This window comes from Notamacropus eugenii, chromosome 6 (assembly GCF_028372415.1).
Source record: "Notamacropus eugenii isolate mMacEug1 chromosome 6, mMacEug1.pri_v2, whole genome shotgun sequence".
NCBI lineage: Eukaryota > Metazoa > Chordata > Mammalia > Diprotodontia > Macropodidae > Notamacropus > Notamacropus eugenii.
This window is the reverse complement of record NC_092877.1, coordinates 151,296,259-151,315,194: the sequence shown is the minus strand read 5'-3', so window position 1 is coordinate 151,315,194 and position 18,936 is coordinate 151,296,259. Positions and strand designations below refer to the sequence as shown.

General features: G+C 40.1%; 1 protein-coding gene across 1 annotated transcript in view; it reads right to left on the bottom strand.

Annotated features, from left to right (window-relative positions):
* The window catches only part of TRIM2 (tripartite motif containing 2), a 236,384-nt gene extending 231,435 nt beyond the window's left edge, over positions 1-4,949 (bottom strand). Inside the window, exon 1 of the mRNA XM_072621289.1 lies at positions 4,884-4,949. The gene's annotated coding sequence lies outside the window, so the exon portion shown is untranslated. The remainder of the gene's footprint in view (positions 1-4,883) is intronic.
* Positions 4,950-18,936: the final 13,987 nt, after the last annotated feature.

The following is an 18,936-nucleotide window of genomic DNA, read 5'->3' as shown; positions in this document are numbered from 1 at the left end:
TTACATTAAAAATTGAAAAGAGAAAAATATTGTTTTAATTGAAACACATTAAAAATGCACAAAAGAGAACAGAAGGAAATAAAGACAAGCCAACTTTGAAAGTTCTACGTTGAATTTATTTTATACTGAAAAGGGAAAGCAAAGTGTAACAGAGATGTAAAATTTCATGTATAAGCATTTTATTTTGTATATGGAAATTTTCATTTTATTTGGTGCTTATTAAATTCAGAATAAAAATAAATAAAATTTTAAAAACAAAGTAAAGAATTGCCTTGGGCAAGCAGCTTTCAAACTTTTTGTTTTCCTTTAGACTCTTAAAAATTACTGAGGATCCCCGCCCCACAAAGAGTTTTTGTTTATGTATATCTATTGATATTTAATATATTAGAAATTAGATGTTTTACATGATCTCACATGTATAACCTATATCAGATTGTTTATTATCTCAGGGAGGGGGGACAGCAGGGAGGAAGGGATAGAATTTGGAACTCAAAACTTAAAAAAAAAAAAGAATGTTAAAATTGTTTTTACATGTAATTTGGGGAAAAATAATATTATTTAAAAAAGAAATCAAAATGTCTATAATAAAAAGAGTTTTGACCTTGTGGACCCCTTGAAAAGGTAGGGAGCCCAGAGGTCCCCAGACTACACTTTGAGAACTGCTGCCCTAGAGGACCTGTTCTTACAACAGCGATACTTTTAGCAGAGTTTCTGGAATTAGCACTTACTGCTGGCTAACTAACTACCTTGCCTTCTTTGTCTTTAGGTGAAAAACTGGGGACTCTCAAGAGGCCGGGCTGACCATGTGGTGAACAGGACTCCTCAGAAATCAGGTCATGGTTAACCAGCAAGCCTCACTGGAAAAAAAACCCCCACTGGTTTCATCCCCACAATGGGGCTAGATTATGTAAACTGGTTAGAAATGAAGTCAGCTCGTTTCCACCATCTGTGCCAATGGTGGCAGGAAAGAGGGTAAGATAATGCTTAAAACAAGAGGGAAGCAAATCCCTTCCCCGTAACTTTGAGGAGAGGAGGAAGAGGAGTAATTAAGTTAGTGACACAGAAAGTTCCTCCTGATTTATTCATAGCAATACACCCACTTTTTATCACTTATTAATATTTGCAAAATGCTCTGAGTCTTGCTGCTACCACTTGCCTGACAGGGGCCATTTATTTATGACTACCTCACCAAAAGAACAGGACAACATGCACCTTTACATGATACTGGCCAGCAAAGAGCCAGGGCCCATGAACAAGGACAGGCAGGCAGATGAGCACCAGACATCCACAGGAAGGAAACATGTCCTAGGAAAGGCAACATCTGCTGGGTCATCTTCCCTTCTGCCTTCTCCTGTGCCTCATGCCCCCAAACCACTGGCTGGGAGACCAGCTCACCAATCTCAATATCAGCATCTTTTTCAAAGGGAGAAGGACTTCAGGAAGCTCTTCAAGATGAATATTGCCAAGTCAGGACTGTGCTCCAAGCACCGAAAAGTACCTGTCCTCAAAACCAGACCAAATCCCAGGAATGCATGCAAACCTGGAGAGGTAGCAGGATGAGGAACCAGAGCTAGGGCTGAAAGCTAGAGGTCAATCTAGTCCAACACCCTCATTTTACAGAGAAAGAAACTGAGGCACAATGAAGTTTAGTGACTTGTCCAAGGTCACACAGGAAGTACATATCAGAAATAAGATTTGAAATCATGTTCTCTAATTTTAAAGTCAGGGGCTCAATTCATTGATCCTTGAAATAGGACGCATGGGCCTTTGACATCAGTATGTAGTGGAGAAATGCTGTGGCAGCTTCCCCTTCCAACACATTTCTTGTGGGTGGATTTAATATATCCTTGATGTATTCCTAGATGCTTCAAACTGTATTTCAAAAACGAATTGATGTGTCAGATCACTGGAACATTCCCAGAACACAATACATTAGACACGCCAGGCTCCCGAATGGTAACAGATGAAATATTGAATAATGAGGTCTTGAGAAAATGACAGGAACTAGTCCTGTAGGCATGGACATAGGGTTAAAACTGTGAAATTGTTCCCCAAATCAATCCATCACTTACTATTAACTGCCTACTAAAAGCTGGGTATTATGCTAGGCCCTGGAGATACAACAAAAATGAAATAGTTCTGCCCTCACTGTGCTAACTCTACTATAAAAGCCTGAACCTTCTGATGAATACAACTGATCTGTGTTTTAAAAAAACAAACAAAAAACCCTAAAAACCAAAGCAACATTCTTGCACTCTTTCTTCTTTCCTTTCATCCTTTCCCATCATCATACTAAATAGGAGGAGGAATGGAATTATATAAGCATTTGGATCCGGGCCCACTGTCATCATGGACAACCTTCATTAATATATGAGACCCTCATTCCTATTTACTAAAGAAATATGTGCCTATAAAGTAAAGCCCAAACCCCTTAGGTTCAATCATTCAACAAGCATTTATGAATTATCTCCTAGGTTCTATCTGAAGTAGGCAGGCTCAGTGGATAGAAAGAGCTAGCCTCAAAGCCAGGAGGGTATGGGTCTATGCTGGCTCTGAGACCCTGGGTAAGTCACTTAACCTCTCAGTATTCCAGGCAGTCCTCCAAGGTTGTACATTTCAGAACAATGATGACATGTACTGGTAGAGAGAGTTTCTTTCCCTGGGAATTACTCAAAACATCAAAATCACAGTTCTAATCTTTATCCCTAAATGCTAAACCCTGTGCCAGATGCTGGGGTTAAAAAGAAGAAGCAAGACAGGTCCTTCTTACAGTTTAGCTAGAGAGACCACCTGTGTGTGTGTGTGTTTGTGTGTGTGTGTGTATGTGTGTATAACACACATATATACATATATACCCACCCATACTTACATATACGTAAAAGTTGTGTATGCATGTGTGTGTACAAAACACTTACAAGGTGATTTGAGGAGCAAAGTGTAATAGCTGGGGGAATTAGGAAACTTTATACAGATGATTCTTGAATAGAACCCTGAATGAAGCAAATCATCCTAAAGGATGGAGGTGAGGAAGGAGTACATTTCAGTGTAGGGGACAGAACAGTACAAAAGCAAAAGGAAGAAGATGAAGGTGCCTAAGGGACAAGAAGAAGGCTCGTTTAGCTTAGCTGCCATGTACATGGAAGGGACCAATGTGTAGAGGCTAGAAAGATAGGTTGGAACCCGGCTGGGAAGGGCTTCAGATGCTGCACGGCAGGGAGAAGGGGATTATATTAGATTCTAGAGTTAACAGGAAGCCAAGGAGCAGGGGAGGGACAAGGTCAAACCTGAGCTTTAGGAAGATGACTTTGGCAGGCTGTATTTGGAACAGGGGGAGACTTGAGTCAGGCGAGAAGTAATGAGAGCCTCAACTAGGGTGGTGGTTGTGTTGGCACAGCATTCGAGGCCTTTTGCCACTCAGCCCCAACCTACCTTTCCAGTTTTATCTCAAATTTGTCTCCTACACACACCCTCTTTTTCAGCCAAATTGGACGACTTCATTGCCTAAAACATGCCTTAAGCTTTCTCAGATCATTTCTTGTTTCTCTTCCAGCATGGTCCTAGGAAATAGAACCTGAAGTCTAAGGGATGTAGAACCTTAGTCAGTAGGCTGTCTTCATCGCTGCCTATGTGGGTTTTCTGGATATACGCTGAAAATCTCAGATGTGCCACTTTCTACCTCTGTGACCTTCTCTTGTCCATCAGTAAAATGAGGAGATAGGACAGATGACCTCTAAGTCCCTCTAGCTCAAATCTGTGATCCCAAGTCATGTCAACCACTCTGAGCTTCAGGCAAGTCTGCAAGATTCAGCTAACAAGTGATTGACCATGGGCTGCCATTTTCTTTCGTGGAGGTTGTTCCCTCATTGTAGTCATAGCATCACAGGATCATTTAGACTTTAAGGTCTCTTCTGGGGTGTATGGGGGGTTCAGAGAGGACTAGCACATCTCATGTGAGGGCATGCTGAACTTTTATCAGGGCTGCTCATCCACCATTGGTGTCCACCTTCACCCAACTCTCATCTGTGGCTCCAAGAAGCTGCAGCATGTGCAGAGGCCACACTCTGGCACCATCGCAGCAGTTGGGATAAGTCAGGTGGTGGGCAACCGACAGGCCTCAAACTTGTTGGTGAGTCAGGGAGATGTCTACCCCAGGGATGTGAAGATTTCTCTCAACAGAATAAGCAGATGAAAACAATTTATTCTAATGGCCATGAAGGCTGCTGAAGGAGGAGCTAAGGAGTGCTTAGAGTTTGGTCAGACCCCAAAGAGGCCAAGGTCATCCACAACCACCTGGGCCAGTGCCAGTAATTCTAGCTTTTCTCTTGTTGCTGGACTTCAATGACTCCGGAGAGAGTGAGGCTGAAAACAGTGTGCAACTCTGCCTCGCTTAAATCCAATTCTCACACAAGTCAAGACATTACCCAGTGATGGCAATGACCCTCTTTGAAAATGAAGGATGAACAAGGTCCCTTGTCTAGTCCAATCTACTCATTTTACAGGGACTAGAGAGGTTACATTATTTATGACAAGGCCACACAAGTACTGAGAACCCAGGTCTTCTGCCTTCAAACCCACTGTTTTTCTCACTGTATCATGCTACCTCTTAGATCTTTGATGTATTAATGGATTGACTTTATATTACCTTTGTCACCTTGCATGAGTCTCTACTTCTTTGACCACAATCTCCTCATCTAGAAGATGAGTGGGCTATACCAATTGATTTCTAAGTACCCTATGAACCATGCTCATTTGGAAACCCTTATTAGTTTCCCAATTCTATAGTATTTTCACTGCAAGGTCAAGTGCACTGGGAGCTTTTTGTGATGATCAAGTTATTTTGTTTACTACTATTAAAAAGCATGAGGGAATTATTAGAAGCTTACCTTGGCTTCATCTTCCTCCAGTTGAGCTCAGCTGTGCAGGACTTTCCTTGGTAGAAGAATCCCTCTAGGTCAGAGACAACTGATGCTCTGTGTCAGACTCTGCTCTCTCCTTCTGTCTGCTGCCAGTATCGATTATTGTCTATCCCAGCTGTCTTCTCTAGTTAGCAGCATCAGGATAGCCAGCAGATTGAATCATGATTAGTGATGGATACAGCTGAGTTATGCCCAGGTCCTCCACTGTACTCTATTAGAGAAATTCAATTGGCCACTGGTTCCAGACCATAAATCACTCTGAGGAGGGTGTCAAGAAAGCCTCAGTATCTCTGCTCTTGAGTCAGATGGAAAAGTAATCCTGGGAAGAAAAAGTTGAGAACCAGAGATGTGGGACTATCAGTGCAGAATGTTGCAAACCCAGTAAGTTTAGATAGATTAATCCATATTTATTGCTGTTCAGTTGTTTTAGTCATATCTGACTTTTTGTGACTCCTTTTGGGGTTTTCTTGGCAAAGATTACAGGAATTGATTCCTATTTCCTTCCCAAGCTCATTTTACAGATGAGGAAACTGAGCTAAACAGGGCTAAGTGACTGACCCAGGGTCACACAACTATTAAGTGTCTATGGCCAGATTTTAATTCAGGAAGATGAGTCTTCAGACTCCAGGCCTGTCTCTATATCCACCGTACCCCCTACCTGCCCCAAAACATTTATTAAGAGCCTACTATGTGCCAGGCACTATAATAAGCAATGAATTTTGATTCATGTGTTATTTCCTTTTGCTGAAATGCTTTTTTAAAAAAAATTGCTAAAAATGATGGCTAACTAGGTAGGGGGAAAAAAAGAAATATTTTCAGAAATATAGGTGAAATAGAAACAAGAGATATCAATAAATATTTTTAAATAAAGATTGCATAGAAAAGCAACTGTACTGTAGGACTGGAGGTTAAATTTCTTGATTTTCAAAAAGAGAACAGAAAGAAATATGTAAACTCTATACCAATTGGCTTGACTTTCATTTCTGGCAAAATTCTAGAATGTATAATTAAATAAAGTGATATCTAGAAAAGAAGGCTGTGATCACAAAGAGTCAGTATGACTTCATGGAGAACAGGCCATGCCAGACTAACCAAATTTCATTTGGAAATTGGATTGGTTGGATTGAATAATGTCTCTCATTAAATTTTGGAATAGAGGGAGATGTGAGCTAGACAGCAGTATAATTGGTTAGGTTCAGACTTGGCTAAATGAGACTAGACCCTCAGATTACTCATCTGTAAAATGACCACACTCAAAGAATAGTAATTAATGGTTTGGTATCAGTTTAAATATTTCCGGTAGAGCACCCCAGTGATCTGTTCTTGGCCTCGTGCTGTTTGATATTTTCGTCTGTGACTTCAATAAAGGCTTACACAATACGGTTATTAAATCTGTAGGTAACACAAAAGAGGAAGGATGGCTAACACTTGGTTAAGGTAGTCAGAATCCCCAAAGATCTTGACAGGCTAGGTTGCTGGGCAGAATAAAATAAGGTGAAATTTAATATGAATAAATGCAGTCTTTACAATTGGGTTTAAAAACTCAATATCACAAATATAAGATAGGAGAACAATAGCTAGGACTCAAGGGTGTGCTGTTAAATATTTAACAACCAGCTTTCTGGGCAGGAGAAATGTGTGCTGGACACACTTTTAGTTTAATCTGCTTTATTAATACCTTCTCCATTTTGTTCTTAAGTCTAAAGAATCAACAGAACAACAAATCAAGCCCTGATTTGTAGCCTTTGATTTGAGGTATAAATGCTCACACTGAAAATTTAACAAACAGATACTTCCGGGGGCTCCCATACCTCTCTGTGAGAGGCTCTTTTCAATTATCTATTTGAGAAATTGCCACTTGCTGAAGACAGCTGGCATCTTTGTTTAGGCTACTCATTCGTTTCAGTCATGTCCGACTCTGTGACCCCTTTTTGGTGGCAAAGATACTAGAGTGGTTTGCCATTTCCTTTTCCAGTTGATTTTAGAGATGAGGAAACTGAGGCAAACAGGGTTAAGTGACTTGCCCCGGGTCACACAGCTAGTAAGTGTCTGAGTCTGGATTTGAACTCAGGAAAATGAGTCTTCTTGATTCTAAGCCCAGTGTACTACCCACTGTACCGCCTAGCTGCCCCTCTTTGTTTAAATACTGGGGGCAATAATGAAATAAATTTAAATAGATAGTAACCTTAACCACCAACTAGCTCAGAACTCTTTGTTATAGATTCCATCTTGAGCCTCATTTCTGTATTTTTCCTTCTGTTTTCTAGCCTCCCATTTTCTCAAATTAGAAGGAGAGACCTGATGATCTTTCCCAACTACACTGCAAAATCATCTTTGATGGTTTTCTTCTCTGTTCTTATACTATTGGCAAATAAATTTTGATTTGCAAAATGACCCATTAGTAGAAGGCTGTACCTGATGCATTCTGCTCAGGCACCTTATGGAAAGGTAGGTAGGTGGTGCAATAGAGAGAGTGCCAGACCTGGAGTCAGGAAGACTCCTCTTCTTGAGTTCAAATCTGGCCTCAGATATTTACTTGCAGTGTGACCCCAGGCAAGTCACTTCACCCTGTTTGCCTCAGTTTCCTCATCTATAAAATGAGTTGGAGAAGGAAATGACAAACCCTTCTAATATCTTTTTACAAGGAAACTCCAAAGGGGGTCATGAAGAGTCAGACACAACTGAAACAACTGAACAACAATAATCCCTTATGGAAACAGGCCAACCAAGTTGGAAGAAACCTTAGAGATCAGCTAGGCTAACTCCTTCAACTAACTAGTTAATCTAACCCTTCAACTTACGGCTGAGGAAACTGAGACCCAGCGGTGAAGTAACCTCCTCCAGGGAACCTTATTTTTCAGTTTCTAAAACATGAGAATTTATTGATCATAGATTTAGTGCTGGCCGGGCTATTGAAAGCCATCTTGTGCAACAAGGTCCAGAGAGGTAAATTACTACTATGCATGGTCATGCAAGTGACAAGTAACAGGATTTGCATCCAGATTCTCTCACTCCAAACCCAAACTTTTCTTCCCAACATGCTGTACTTTCTCTCATGAATTGCTAATAATACTAATTGCCCATCTCAGAGTTAGACACGTACGGTTTTATGAGAATTGGTTTTAAAATATCATCTAAACCAGGAGAACATTGTATATGGTAACAGCAACATTGTGCAAGGATCAACTTTGATAGACTTAGCTCTTCTCAGCAATACGATGATCTTAGACAATTCCAAAAGACTCATGATAGAAAATTCTATCCACATCCAGAGAAAGAACTATGGAGTCTAAAAGCAGATTGAAACATAGTATTTTCTCTCCTTCTCTCTCCCTCTCCCTTTTTGTCTTTCTCATGGTTTTCTTCTTTTGCTCTGATTCTTCTTTCACCATGTGACTAATGTGGGAATATGTTTAATATGATTGTACAAGTATAGCCTATAACAGATTGCATGCCATCTTGGGGAGGGGGAGGAGGAAGGGGAGGAAGGGAAGGAGAAAAAAATTTGGAACTCAAAATCTTGCAAAAGTGAATGCTGAAAACTATCTTTACATGTAATTTGAAAAAATAAAATACTATTAAGTAGAAAAATAAAAATATCTAAGGCAAAGTTTATATGAACTCATGTATGTATATAACACGCATATTTGTCCACATGTGTATACATACTGCACACATATTGCCCATGTGCATATAAATTTGCGTGTGTACCTATTACATTACACTATGTGTGTGTGTGTATGTAAATATATATATATGTATATATAATGTCCAGTTCTTTTCTTGAACTTACCTTTTCTTTGTCATCTCTTGTATTCTTCCTCCAAAACAGATTCTTTGAAAATCAAGAGATATAGCTTTTTATATTATAATTTCATCTTTATTTGGATCAATCCTGTGGTTACATTTATATAGGGAACTTCAGATTAGGAATTCCCTCCAACAAATCTTTGAGAGTTACTTGGGGATTCAAAGATGTTAAGTGACTTGCCCAGAGAAACATTCAGTACATGTCAGAGACAGGACTGGAACTCAAGTGATTGTATCTCCAAGGCTTGCTCTCAAGCACTGTCCATTATACCACACTGCCTCTGACTGTACTTTGATTAGATGATTAGAAACCCTCCGAATCAACCCAACATCCACAAGTCATTCACAGCTTATCACTCTCACTATTGTAACAGAAGCAGACACTGAATCAGCAATCCCAAATCAAACCTGGCCATATCGGGAATTAATCAATCTTATTCTATTGAACAGTATAAAGGTACCTGGTCCCTGATGGTTCCAGACTTACCAACAAAAATCCCTGAGTCAGCTCAGAAAGGATCTGCCTGAGATTAGCCATGAGATGGGGAAAGGACTTCCCAGACAGGGTGGTCTGTTGGCTTTTGTACTGTTACAGGGCTTTTCCCACCAATCCACTTCTATGGGTTGAGGTGCACTGTAGAACCAGGGCATTCGATAAGCAAGCTAAACAACTGGTCAATCATAAACTCAGTGAGTTGGTTGAGTCAGGTGGGTGAAACGTGTTTTAATTTCACTGGTTCTGCATCAACCCACCAGAGGAATTTTTAAAGAGAAAGATTTAAACAAATAGTCAAGAAAGAAAAATCCAGGGTCACCTTCATTCACCCTGCTGCCAACCAAAAGCGTACTTTTTTCCATCACCTTTACTACATGCTCTAAGTATTCTGAGGTAAATAGCTAAGATAATCAATTAAGGGATCTCAGAGTCTATTTAGTCCAAACCCTTCTTTTACAGATGACGAAACTGAGGCCCAAAGCAAGGAAGGTACATGCTCAAAGCTCATGAAAGAAGTAAGCCTCAGAAACAGGATTGGAGCTCACATTCCCTGAATCTAGAGGCAGGATACCTTTCACTGCACCAAGCTGACTCTCCAGTTTAAAAATCTTTAACAGCTACCTTTTAAAGATCTTCATCTAATTTCGTTTCAATTTAGAACAAGAGTTCTTAATCTGGGGCCCATGACTTTGTTTTTAAAAAATTCTTTGATGGGTATAATTCGATATAATTGATTTCAAATCCAACCTCAATCACTTACTAGCTGTATGAGCCTGGGCAAGTCACTTAACCCTGTTTGCCTCAGTTTCCTCATTTGTAAAGTGAGCTGGAGAAGGAAATGGGAAACTACTTCAGTATTTTTGTCAAGAAAACCCCCCAATGGGGTCACAAACAATCAGACATGACTGAAACAATGCAACAAATTTTAAAAACATTCTGAGAAGGGAACTACAGGCTTCACCAGATTGCCCAAAGGCTCCATCACACACACACACACGCACAAAGCTGAAGAGCACCCCAATGTGGAGTTTCAAGAATATGCCATTTCATTCAAAATAAGTATTCAAAAGTTTTTGACTTCTGAAGCACTTTTTAAATGCACAGAAAAAAAACAGAAGGAAGTTCAGAAGGAAATCCAGAGTAACAAGACAGCTTTGAAACATGTTGAATTTATTATGTACTTTAAAAAAAAATCAAACCATACTTAAGAGATTCATGATTTTGTGTATAAATCCTCTTTTTTCTGTTCTATTTTGTATGTGAAAATGTTACATTTTGGGGTTTGCTAACTTCAGAATAAAGAAAAAAATCTTTTTTTTTAATAAAGGGAAATAAAAACCAATGATTGTTTGCCTCTGATAGAAACTGATGTGCAAAGACCAATATGGAACTGGAAGAGTTTTTTCCTTTACTACATTATGACAACGCATCTTTGATGCTATTGGTCTGGGTCCTCCCTCCACATATATAGATTGCAACCCACCTGTGCCTCTCTATGTGGGTTGGTGGAGAGAGGAAATAACTGCATGTACTGTGAACCTTCTCAATTTCTGACCATCATATGGATTCCAATGGAACACACACATTGCTCTTACAAATGGCCAATTTATTTTTATTTTTCTGAGTGATTTCCCTGATGATCCTTCATGCCTTTTTTCCTTCACCTTCCTTATTTCACCTTAAATTCTAATCCAGTGGAAAAAGTCCCCCACTAAGCTTTCAGGGCCACCAGATCCTGAGTCCAGAGCATGTCTCTCAAAGTAGAATCCTTTGTGACTTGGTCAGAAATTCTTGAAAAATTTCTCAAAGTTCCCCCAAACACATTTCAGCCTCCAATATCTAGATGGAGGGCAGGGGAGAGTTGAGACATAATATTTAATAAGACATTTTAAAAAATGGTTAAATGAAAGATGAATGAATCCTTCTCTCCCTCTGCCCCCAAAACAAACCCCACAAACTAATGCCTTCATGTTCAGTTAGCTAAATGATCAGTCAGGTTTTTTTTCTCAGACTTTTCCATAATGAGCAAATTTTAGATGTTAGGACAGAACAATTCTCAACCTTCCAATCACTCTACAAGAACAGTCCAATTTTAATGTCTATATGTCATCTTTCCTTCCTCATCTCTACTTTGCTCACCCCAATGTAATTTGACTTCCATCCATCCTCATCACTCTCTACAGGGTCACATTTTAGGCCACTTAACCATCCAATCTGATGATTTTTTTCTCATTCTTCATTGGTCTTAACCTCTGCAGTTTTGACAGTACTGAGCTCATCCTCTCTTACTCAAATTCATTGACAGCGTCCCCTTGTGGCTTCATCTCTTGGCCTCTCTAAGTGCTCCTTCTGGGTCCCTTGCATTGATTCCTTGAACTCTTCCCAAACTTTCACTGTGGTTATACACAGTGCCTACCAGAATGTGCTGTGCACTGTAGGGAATGTGTTTGACAAATGTTTGTTGAATTGGATTGATTAAGAATCTGAGTTCTGTCTTGTCTAATTTTATAGCTCCCTGAGCACCTACCCAGTTTCCCAGAACACAACAAGCTACAGAAGGAAGCTGAATTAAAGTGAATTCATTTTATATAAAGTTGAACTTCTAGTTTCTTATGGCAGAAACTGATCTGGATACTCTTCCCTACCAGCTCTTATTTTTGAGGTGGGGGGTAGCCACAGGCCTGAGTCTTTAGAAATTTGTGAATATTTTCTCTTCTTCCTTCTTTCTAAAAAAAGCTTAAACTCATGAATACCCTATCAAAATTAAGAGCTACAAAAATAACCTTATTTGTTTCTGGGGTTTGGGCAAGTTTCTGGAGTAATAAATCCAACCCTCCCCTTTACTCCACTACTCCTACTACTCCACCTTCCTACTTTCCCAGTCCAGTCTTCTTTTTCTCTTGGTACCTCCACCAATACCAGCTGCTTAGACCTGGAATCTTTGGAATTTTATGGGAAATGGGAATGACCAAAAAAAGAACATAGCATTTGTCCAGCTCTCTGTCCTTTTCCCCCTATGATCCCAGTGATGCCGATAATCCTCTACTCTGAGGTTTGAAGAGAGCTTCAGGGAGAGCTTCAGCTTCAGCTTCATTCTGAAGGGATCAGAATGACAGTAACCCAGTTATCCCTCATCTTCACAGATCATCTACAAGGGAGGTTGAGTGTGATTTCATTTATGTTAGTTTATGAAGAATTTTGTGGTGCTTCAGGAAGGTGCTTTCCAGATCCCCCTTAACACTAGTGCCTTCCTTCAGCTGATTGCTTACAATTTATCCTGTTTATAATTCCTCCCCTATGAGACTATGAGTTCTTTGAGAACAAAGGCCATCTTCTGCCTTTCTTGGTAACCCCAGTGATTAGCACAGTACCTGATAATAAATGTTTATTGACTTACTACTGGTGTCTTCAAGAAAGAACTGTACACTTTCACCCGTAATAGAGCAACATTCTCTCATTCAAGGGAACTTGGGATATGGTAAGCTTGTCTCAGACTCCATGTAAGGGAGTTTACTATAAGAAGAGAGTTATTAATAACTTTGTTATAAAGTGGTCTCACTGATAAATAAGACATGTGTTGTGAACCAGAGGACCTCTCTGAAGGAGGGGCTGTCTCCTTTTTGTCTCTGCATTCCCAGTGCCTAGCACAGTAAAGGGCCATACCCTGACCACTTCTTAAAGAGGTCTATTCACTCAATGGACATTACCTCCCTCTAAGTGAATACTTGAAAAGGCCAAGGTCCCCCACTGCATCCTGGGCTGTCTCCAGTCATCCTGATGAATATCTGACCACTGGATCCAGATGTCTCAGGAAGAGAAAGTGAGGCTGGTGACCTTGCACAGCCCTCCCTCACTCAAAACAAAGTCCAGTGCAAGTCATGTCATCATTTTTCTGATACCATGGTCTCCTTCGAAAATAAAGGACAAATACAACTTGGTGAATAATATATATATGAATATATACATACATTTGTATCTAGTTTGGCATTCGACTTGGGATTTCACTGATAGGGGAGCTCTTGAATGAGGAAATTCCTCTGTATGCGTATGTGTTTGTGTGTGCATTTATATCAAGTTTGGGATTAGATTTGTGATTTCAGTGATATGGGGAGCTCTTGAATGAGGAAATTCCTTCTGCCTGTGCAGGTTGGAAACTTCTCTGCAACTTAGAGTCTTCAAGAGTTATCCAGAGTATGGGGAGGTTTCCCAGCGTCACACAATCATTATGTATATGTAAAAGGTGGCTTCCTGCCTCCAAAGGGTGCTACTCTACCCACTAAGCCGTGATGCTTCCCAGGCTTGGGAATATATTCTATGTAGACACATATACACCACCTTCGACACATACTGGCTCCATCTCCCAGGTCCATGACTTTGAATGGACTGTTCCCTATTCCCAGAGGCAGGGGCGGGAGCCAGCTCAAACCAATTCTTGAAAGCCAGTTGTTGAAGTTTCAATGTGAGCATTTACAGGTCAAAAAGTAGCAAATGCTGCAAATCAGGGCTTGATTTATGGTTTTGTTGATTTAAGAAAGTAATGGAGAAAAGTGTTAATAACTCAGATTAAACTGAAAAGTGTTCCCTGTTTCCGTTTTTCCTGGAAAGAAGGTTGTTAAATATTTGTCAGCATGCCACTGCCCGAAATACTCTCCTTCCTGATCCATTACCTCGTAGAATCCCTGACTTCTTTTAAAACTTGACTCAAAAGCTATGATCCTCAGAAGGCCTTACCCTCTAAAGTTGTCTCCCACCCACTCTGTATGGATCATGTATGTACTGATTAGCATTATCTATTAACACCCCTTTAGAAGACAAGGTCAGCAGCATGGCACAGAAAATGTGCTAAGAATCCCTGCTCTAGATATGCCTAGAAGGTCCTTTCCAACTTGGAAAGTTTTGCGATTCTGTGTTTAAATCAATGCCCTAACTCCTATGACCAGCAGATGGCACAAAGCCTGCAGTAGTAGGACAATTTGCTGGCGAGTTTGATTTTTCTCTAAGTTCCGTTCTAGCCCCACTATCCCATGATCACACCTTCAAGCCTTATAACCACTAACTGGAATCTGAGAGATGGATGCATAGATGACTCATTCACTGAGCTCTCAAAGATCACAACTGACTTTCTGACACATGAAACTGACCCCAAATAATTCACTTTATCAATCATTTATTAAGCACCTATTGCATGCAAAGTACTCTCCTAGCTCTGGCAAAGACAGCCCCTGGCTTTCATTGGTCTTATAGTCTAGGAAGGAAGACATGATACATAAGCAGCTAACAGAAATACACCGTAATGTGTGATAAGTGCAGAATTGTTGTTAGGATTAAACTCGGTAGTCTACGTAAAGTGCTTTGAAAACATTAAAGTGTTTTACAAATTCTAGTAATTATTTCTGATAACTGTGTTTGAGAGGAGTCAGGTAAATTATTTTTAATGTGTCAGATTCATATGTGATATCATCTTGGGATATCATCCTCAACAATGTGAGACAAGTGCTGGCAGTGGAGTCAGAGGTCCAATTGTCCAGTCCTTTCAGTCATGTCCAACTCTTCATGACCTCATTTGGGGTTTTCTTGGCAAAAATACTGGAGTGGTTTGCCATAGGAAACTGAGGCAAAAAGGGTTAAGTGATTTCCCCAAGGTCACACAGATGGTAAGTATCTGAGGCCAGATTTGAACTCATAAAGATTAGTCTTCCTGATTCCATGCCCAACACACAACACCCAGCTGCCCCATGGAATCAGGGGACTTGGTTTTAAACTCCAACTTTGTCATCTATCTGTATAACCTTGGACAAATTATTTAGTCACTCGGGGCCTCAATTTCTTCATCTGTGAAATGAAGGGAAGTGAAGGTGGAGTAGATGGCCCCTAAGGACTCTTCCATGTCTAAATGATGATCCTGTCATCCTGATAGCCTCTGTTTTCTCCAACCTGAGTGCCTACTTCCCCTTAGTCCCCATCCCTCTGGGTTATGAGATAAAGATAAATTTTAGAGAGTAGAAATAAGGTTTTGAGGCCTTATAACTAGAGATAAAAAGCAGACTTCCCAAGGGAAAAAAATACATTAATTCCTCCTACTTATATGCTGTGCTAAAGGGTTTGATGTGCTAAATAAAACTGACAGGTATAGTCAAAAAAGGTCAGCCATAAAGCATTACCAAGGAGAACTGCAGAATCAATCATCTCAGCCCTGTAGGATTTGTGAGAAGATGCAAGGACTATTAGAGTCAAGGTCATTTCATGTTAGATAGAACGCCCCTCCCCATCTACCCCAATATCCTAGAAATGGCCTATTGGAAGCCCAGAGGCTTCTGAAAGAATAAAGCATGCCCTTTAAATCTAGCCCTGAAGGGAAAGGTAGGTATCTTAATAATTCAGCCAGACCTGGACAACCCTGGAGGGAAGAGAAATAGAAATGACTCCCTTGAAAAAAAGAGATTTAACATGTATACAAAACTAATTATAGGAGCTCTTTTTGTGGTGATCAAGAATTGGAAACTGAGGGGATGCCCATCAGTTGGAGAATGACTGAACAAGTTGTGGTGTATGAATGTAATGGAATACTGTTGTGCTATAAGAAATGATGAAAAGGCAGACTTCAGAAAAACCTGGAAAGATTTACATGAACTGATGGTGAGTGAAATGAACAGAACAGGAGAACACTGTACGCAGTAACAGCAGCAACATTGTGCGGTGATCAGCCATGATAGACTTAGCTCTTCTCAGGAATACAGTGATCCAAGACAATTCCAAAAGACTCGTGATGGAAAATGCTAACCACATATGGAGCCTGAGTGCAGATCGAAACAGACTACTGCATTTTTGTTGTCCTTTTTTGTTTCTTGTGGTTTTTCCTTTTTGTTCTGTTTCTTTTTTTTACAACATATTGTACATGTATAGTCTATATCAGATTGTTTGCTGTCTTGGGAAGGGGGGAGGGGAGGGAAAAAATTTGCACCTCAAAATTTTTCAAAAATGAATGTTGAAAACTATCTTTACATATAATTGGGGGGAAAATGTTATTAAGGGGGAAAAAGAAAATAAAGGGTTAAAAAAGATCAAGGAAAACGCTCAGCTCATTTTGAATAGTTTTCTAAAAGGGGCATCATTTTTCTTATAGGAAGTGGAATAATTTCAGCAGTCTTTCTAATCATAATTTTAGGGAGGTGGTTTAAATTATTTTTATCAAAATGACTGAAAATTAATAAATTGCTTTAGAAAGGCTGCTGGGGGTTGGTAAAAATAGTTTTCTATAAATGAAAGACTTATCTATAGCCTTCCTTTTACTTATATCCTTCAACAAGCATTTATTAAGTCATCAGCCTCAGTCTCTCCTCCAGAGTCATCAAAATGGGATACCACTAATTCCTGAGGGATGAAGAAAGGACTTGAAAGAAAAGAGGTGGGGAGGAGGAGCATTCCAACTATGGGTCTGTGGAAGGCTCCTAAAGCCAGGAATCCTGGTTATAGAATAACCTATAAATATAGATTATTATTTATTGTACTCATGTACATCTGAAACAATTAAAATGGAATTAGATGTATATATGTCGTAGTGGATTGGATCCAATATATTTATATTTTTAGTGCTGGAAGGGATTTTAGAGGTCATCCAGTATGGACCCCTCCATTTAATAGCATTTATATAGTGCTTTAAGTGTTACAAAGAGCTCTACAAATATATGTCTGTAGCATATATATGTATGTATACACAGATAAATACAGAGATTGCGCGTGTGTGTGTGTGTGTGTGTGTGTGTGTGTGTGTGTGTGTATGTGTATGACTGGTTGGTTGTTTTCCTTTGTTTTCGAAGACCATAATGACATCACTATGCTAGAGTCCAGTTACTGTGTGTCCAACTGTGGCTGATCAGACCAGTACTAGCTCAGAATGTTCTACCACAGGTTGGGCACAAATAGTCTGTGTGAACATTTGGGGAGGATTCTCTAAATCTGTGCATCTTGCATCTCTTTTGAGCTACTGCAGGTCTCAGATATGGGCACGTTATGCTGAGTGGTCCTGTGTCAGTATCTCTCATGTCACACAATCAATTTCAAAGTTCTTAAGGGAGACCCTGAGAGTATCCTTGTATCACTTCTTCTGACCACCATGTGAGTGCTAGCACTGTGGGAGTTCTTCATAAAATATTCTTTTAGGTAAGTGTACATATTCCATTCAAACAACATGGCCAATCCATCAGTCATGTTCTCTGAAGTAGAGTTTGAATGCTTGGCAGTTTAGCTCAAGAAAGGACTTCAGTGTCTGGTAACTTATTCTGCCAGGTGATCTTCAGAATCATTCTGAAAATCCAAATAGAAGTGATTCAGTTTCCTGGAATGGCGCTGGTAAACTGTCCAGGTTTCACAGGCATACAACAATGAGCCCAGCACAATGGTTCTGTAGACCTTCGGTTTGATAGTCGAATACCTCTTCTCTCCCACAATTTCCTTCAGAGCCTCCCAAACACTGAGTTAGCTCTGGCAATATGTGCATCAACCTCATTATCAATGTGTCTATCCCTGAAAAGTATGCTACCAAGACAACAAAACCTCCATTTGTTGTAACTAATGGTTCCATGTATGGATGGTGTGGTGGTGGCTGACGGAGCACCTGTGTTTTCTTGGTGTTAATTGTAAGGCCAAAATTAGCACAAGCAGCAGAGAATTGATCCATACTTTGTTGCATCTCAGCTTCAGAGGCTGCATTGAGTGCACAATCATCTGCAAATAGAAAATCTTGCACCAACACTCCCTCCACTTTGGTAGCATTTTCAGTTGGAAGAATTTACCATCAGTGTGATAGCTGACCTTGATTCTGTGTTCATTATCATTGGAGGCATTTGACAACATGGCTGAAAAAGCATGGGAGCAAGCACACAGCCTTGTTTCACTCCATTGGTGACTGGAAAAGCATAAGAGCATTGTCCATTATCCATTATCCAGAATCTGGGCAAGCATGCCATCATGAAACTGATGAACTTCTCCAGGCAACCAAATTTTGACATAATTTTCCATAAGCCCTCATGACTGACAGGATCAAAGGCCTTGGTTAGGTCTACAAATGTTATGTATAGACCTCTGTTCTGCTGTTGGCATTTCCCCTGGAGTTGTCAGGCAACAAATATCCTATCAACCATTCCTCAGCCCTTTCTGAAGCCACACTGGCTCTCAGGTACATGACCATCTTCTAGGTGAAGGATCAGCCCATTAAGGAGGACTTTAGCAAGAATCTTGCCAGCAATGACTAGGAGAGAGAACCCCCTGTGATTGTCACAGGACAATCTATTTCCTTTACCTTTACAGAGATGGACAACCTTGAATTCCTGGGTGATAACCTCTTTTTGCCAGATAACTTGGAAAATTTCAGTCAGCTTTTATATCGCAATGGACCTTGCATATCTCAGCTGGAACAGAAGTAGCACCAGGAGTTTTGCCACACAAAAAAAGCCTATTGGCATTCAAAATCTCCTCTTCAGTTGCACCTTCAGCTAGGGAGAAATTGACTTGAACCAGAGGTAAACTGCTAATGGCTTCAGCATTGATTAAGGATGGTCTGTTCAGAATACTATGGAAGTGTTTAACCCATCTCTTTAAGATCATGTCCTTTTCATTAATTGATGTGGCTCCCTCAGCACTGAGTAAATGAGATGCACCATGGGTCTTTGGCCCATAAATAGACTTCGGGGCATCATAAAAGCATTTTGGATTGTT